Source organism: Ovis canadensis, chromosome X (genome assembly GCF_042477335.2).
Source record: "Ovis canadensis isolate MfBH-ARS-UI-01 breed Bighorn chromosome X, ARS-UI_OviCan_v2, whole genome shotgun sequence".
NCBI classification, from domain to species: Eukaryota; Metazoa; Chordata; class Mammalia; order Artiodactyla; family Bovidae; genus Ovis; species Ovis canadensis.
In genome coordinates, this window is record NC_091727.1 from 120,767,955 (window position 1) to 120,773,954 (window position 6,000).

Below are 6,000 nucleotides of genomic sequence, written 5' to 3' on the forward strand. Positions count from 1 at the left end.
GGGGACAATTCAGAATTTTGTGATCTCAGAGCCAGAGCTATGCAGGGAGGATTCACACACAAAGGGATGCACACACACATGTACAATTCCCAGACTCTGTCCAATGACGGGAACTGGGAGATAATGAGCACATACAAGTCTCATATATTGGATTCTGAATCCCATTTCCCCCTAAAAATTATTGGAGCTTCTGGGAAAAACTGTTAATTCCATGGCAAGTCCAAGGAAAGAACAAGATGAGCCTGGTATATCTTTCACAAAAAGCATCAAACTGTTCAAAAAATGATGGGAAAATATCAAAAGGACAGAGAGCTTGGATTAAGGAAGTTTCCACTCTCCAAGGTTGGAACGATATGAAAAATATGAACATCAAAATAAATAATGATAGTGACAGGTCAGGATTCCTTTAGTAAAATAAGAGACTATTTATCATATAGATTTAATTAAATTGATAAATCTAAATTTTGGTAAGGAATAAAATATGTATGTACTTTAAAATACAAAAGAATGTCTTGATTACAAGATAGGAGAGAGTAACTTGACAGTGGAGAAGCTTGACAGCAACCACTTTACTCAAGTGATCCAAGTGAACATCATCGATATTGGGACACATTGAAATCATGAACCACTTGATAGAATGAGATGATCTGAACACAGTATCATTTCCATCATTTTCCTGTCAAAGATGCAAAACATGATATTCATCATGAGCAAATACTGGAGCAAAGTTGAGGAGAATTATAAAATAACTGACCTCTAGTTCTGGCATTCGAGTATCACTGCCTCACAGAATGATCTGGGGAATGTTTCTTTCCACTTCTATGGGTACATTTATAATGCATGTGTGGAGAATTGGCATGACTTTTGGTTTATATATGTAGTAGAATTCAGCAGTGAGGCTATCTGGGGCTAGGTACAGTAGGGGGATATTTGTGAGGTGGGTTGGGCAAGAAGTTCAAAAATGAATAATCCTTTCTGTTTACTTCAGATTTTCATTTTCTTCTTGAGTCAATTTAAGTCAACTGTGTATTTCTAGAAATTTGTCCATTTCATCTAAATTTTCTCATTAGCGCATATTTCAAATCGGGAAAGGGGTCGACAAGGCTGTATATTGTCACCCTGCTTACTTAACTTATATGTAGAGTACATCATGAGAAATACTGGACTGGATGAAGCACGAACTGGAATCAAGATTGCCGGGAGAAATATCAACAACCTCAGATATGCAGATGACACCACCCTTATGGCAGCAAGTGAAGAAGAACCAAAGAGCCTCTTGATGAAAATGAAAGAGGAAAGTGAAAAAGTTGGCTTAAAACTCAACATTCCAAAGACTAAGATCATGGCATCTGGTCCCATTACTTCATGGCAAATAGATGCGGAAACAATGGAAACACTCAGATACTTTATTTTGGGGGGCTCCAAAACCATTGCAGATGATGACCGCAGCCATGAAATTAAAAGATGCTTGCTCCTTGGAAGAAAAGTTATGACCAACCTAGACAGCATATTAAAAAGCAGAGATATTACTTTGCCAACAAAGGTCAATGTTATGGTTTTTCCAGTGGTCATGTATGGATGTGAGAGTTGGACTATAAAGAAAGCTGAGCACCAAAGAATTGATGGTTTTGAACTGTGGTGTTGGAGAAGACTCTTGAGAGTCCCTTGGACTGCAAGGTGATCCAACCAGTCCATCCTAAAGGAAATCAGTCCCAAATATTCATTGGAAGGACTGATGCTGAAGTTGAAACTCCAATACTTTGGCCACCTGATGCGAAGAACTGACTCATTTGAAAAGACTCTGAGGCTGGGAAAGATTGAACATGGGAGGAGAAGGGGACAACAGAGGATGAGATGGTTGGATGGCATCACTGACTCAATGGACATGAGTTTGAGTAAGCTCTGGGAGTTGGTGATGGACAGGAAGGCCTGGTGTGCTGCAGTCCAGATGGTCACAAAGAGTCAGACATGACTGAGTAACTGAACTATCTGACTGATTCCTTTATAATTTTATTTATTTCTCTAAAGTGGTAGTTAGTTGTCCTATTTTATTCCTAATTTTAGTAATTTGAGTCTTCTTTCTTCCTTGATCATTATCGCTAAAGTTGTGTTATTTTTTGACCTTTCTAAAAAGCAGAGACATTACTTTGCCAACTAAGGTCCGTCTAGTCAAGACTATGGTTTTTCCAGTGGTCATGTATGGATGTGAGAGTTGGACTATAAAGAAAGCTGAGCGCTGAAGAATTGATGCTTTTGAACTGTGGTGATGGAGAAGGCTCTTGAGAGTCCCTTGGACTGCAAGGAGATCCAACCAGTCCATTCTGAAGGAGATCAGCCCTGGGATTTCTTTGGAAGGAATGATGCCAAAGCTGAAACTCCAGTACTTTGGCCACCTCATGTGAAGAGCTGACTCACTGGAAAAGACTCTGATGCTGGGAGGGATTGGGGGCAGGAGGAGAAGGGGACAACAGAGGATGAGATGGCTGGATGGCATCACTGACTCGATGGACGTGAGTCTGAGTGAACTCTGGGAGTTGGTGATGGACAGGGAGTCCTGGCGTGCTGCGATTCATGGGGTCGCAAAGAGTCGGACACGACTGAGTGACTGAACTGAACTGAAATAACGAAACTTTCATTTGTTGATTATATCTGTGGTTATTTTATTTTATTTTTTTAATTTTTATTTTTACTTTATTTTACTTTACAATACTGTATTGGTTTTGCCATACATTGACATGAATCCACCACGGGTGTACATGAGTTCCCAAACATGAACCACCCCCCACCTCCCACCCCATATCATCTCTCTGGATCATCCCCATGCACCAGCCCCAAGCATCCTGTATCCTGCATCAAACATAGACTGTGGTTATTTTATTCTCTATTTCCTTTATTTTGCTCTAATATTTATTGTTGACTATGTCTGCCTATTTGAGTTCAGTTCACTACATTCCCTAACTTAGATGTGATGTGTTTTTTCTTTCATTCCCCTCAAAGTAATTCAAATCAGGTGCCAAAGTAGCTCAAGATGATCAGTCATATGAAGACCTAGAAGACCTCCTAGAACTACCACCAAAAACAGATGGTCTATTCATCAGTTCGGATGGGTATGCCAAAGTAGGAAGTCAAAAGATGCCTGGAGTAACAGGCAAGTTTTGCCTTGGAGAACAGAATGAATTAGGGCAAAAGCTAACTAAATTCTGCCAAGAGAATGCACTCATCACAGAATATACCCTTTCTGAACAGCACAAAAGACGAGTTTACACATGGACATCACCAAGTGGTCAATACCAAAATCAAATTGATGACATTTTTTTGTAGCCAAAGATGGAGAAGCTGTATGCAGCCAGCAAAAACAAGACCTGGAGCTGACTGCGGCTATGCTCATCAGCTTCTAATAGCAAAATTCAGGCTTAAACTAAAGAAAGTGGGGAAAACCACTAGGAGAGCCAGGTGTGACTGAAATCCAATCCCCTATGAATATGCAGTGGAGGTGACCAATAGATTCAAGGGATTAGATGCAGTTAACAGTGCACCTGAAGAACTGTGGATGGAGGTCCTTAACATTGTACAGGAGGCAGCGAACAAAGCCATCCCAAAGAAAATGAAAAGCAAGAAAGCAAAGGGTGCCGGGAGCCAGTGTGAGGAATCCCGCCCGTGACAAGGTCATGAGGAAGGAAGCTGACAAACGCAAGGCATGCTCAGACTTCAGGGGCCCCTCTGGAAATTCCTAAGCATTGTACCCCAACAAAAATCTGCCGGTTTTTGTGCTCTGCTTTTCCACTCTTCTGACATTCTCTGGAAAAAGTCAATTCAGGGCTTTAGTCTTCTGCATTTGAAAGAGTGTTTCAATCCAAAAACCCCTTTGATGGCTGTCTAGCCTGCCTGCAGGACTCGTACAGCTGTGCATGTGATTGTTTGAGGCCTTCTGACCGCAGGAGGCACAGGAAGCTTAAAACATCCTAGGAATTTAAAGAAAAACACTTGGGGGAAACGAAATTAACATTCATTAAGGAAGAGAGCCAAAAAGTGTTAACAAGCCTCTTGGCCAGAAGATAATGTAAATCACCTGAGACCTTTTGTATACAAAATGATATACGGAAAGAGTCTGGGTTGCGAACACTACATAATTTTGTGTTACCCATTGATCTCCATGTTTTATCAGAAGTATAAAAGGCCTTCTGAACAACAAAGGATTGGACCAGTTTCTCGGACTAGTCTCTCGGCCTGGTTTCTTGGGAATCTGGCTCCCCCCGTGTCTCTCTCTCTTTTCTTCTCTCCCTTTCCCTCCCTCCGCTCTTTAATTTCAGGTTGAATCTCCACCTGGGGCGCGGAAGCCCGCCAAGTCTACTTACTTGCCCTGACTGTTAAGACCCGCGCAAAAGGGAGCCTAAGGTGAGGCACCCTTAGATATTCAAGCGAGCGCTGGTGGCCCAACGTAGATGGTGCAAATTCCTTGTCTGGAATTTTACTGGTCTTCCGCGTAATCCAAGCTATTCAGCCCTCTTCCTCCACTTAATCTTCCTACTACACTATTTCTTCCTAATCTAATCTTATATTAATAAACAAATAAGTTTTTCTCAAGCCAACGCCGTCCACCCTTTGAATTCCCTGGATCCACCGGGGCTGGACACTGGCAAAAGGGGTTATCCCAGGAGGCTTTCAAATAGCTGACAAAAGAAGAGAAGCAAAAAACCAAGGGAGAAAGGAAAGGTGCATCAAACTAAAGGCAGCATTCCAAAGAAGAGCACCCAGAGACAAGAATGAACAGTGCATAAATGAACAGTGCATAAAACTAGATGAAAAACAACAGAAGAAGAAAGAATAGAGATCTCTTCATGAAAACTGGAAATATCAAGGGAGCATTTTGGCCTTCAGTTCAGTTCAGTTCAGTTGCTCAGTCGTGTCCGACTCTGCAACCCCATGAATCATGGCACGCCAGGACTCCCTGTCCATCACCAACTCCCGGAGTTCACTCAGACTCACGTCCATTGAGTCAGTGATGCCATCCAGCCATCTCATCCTCTGTTGTCCCCTTTTTCGCCTGGCCCCAATCCCTCCCAGCATCAGAGACTTTTCCAGTGAGTCAACTCTTTGTATGAGGTGGCCAAAGTACTGGAGTTTCAGCTTTAGTATCATTCCTTCCAAAGAAATCCCAGGGCTGATCTCCTTCAGAATGGACTGGTTGGATCTCCTTGCAGTCCAAGGGACTCTCAAGAGTCTTCTCCAACAGCACAGTTCAAAAGCATCAATTCTTTGGTGCTCAGCCTTCTTCACAGTCCAACTCTCACATCCATACATGACCACAGGAAAAACCATAGCCTTGACTAGACTGACCTTAGTCGGCAAAGTAATGTCTCTGCTTTTGAATATGCTATCTAGGTTGATCATAGCTTTCCTTCCAAGGAGTAAGCGTCTTTTAATTTCATGGCTGCAGTCACCATCTGCAGTGATTTTGGAGCCCCCCAAAATAAAGTCTGACTGTTTACACTGTTTCCCCACCTATTTTCCATGAAATGATGGGACCGGATGCCATGATCTTCGTTTTCTGAATGTTGAGCTTTAAGTCAACTTTTTCACTCTCCACTTTCACTTTCATCAAGAGGCTTTTTAGTTCCTCTTCACTTTCTGCCATAAGGGTGGTGTCATCTGCGTACCTGAGGTTATTGATATTTCTCCCGGCAATCTTGATTCCAGCTTGTGTTTCTTCTAGTCCAGCATTTCTCATGATGTACTCTGCATATAAGTTAAATAAGCAAGGTGAAAATATACAGCCTTGACACAGTCCTTTTCCTATTTGGAACCAGTCTGTTTTTTCATGTCCAGTTCTAACTGTTGCTTCCTGACCTGAATACAGATTTCTCAAGAGGCAGGTCAGGTGGTCTGGTATTCCCATCTCTCTCAGAATTTTCCACAGTTTATTGTGATCCACACAGTCAAAGGCTTTGGCATAGTCAATAAAGCAGAAATAGATGTTTTTCTGGAACTCTCTTGCTTTTT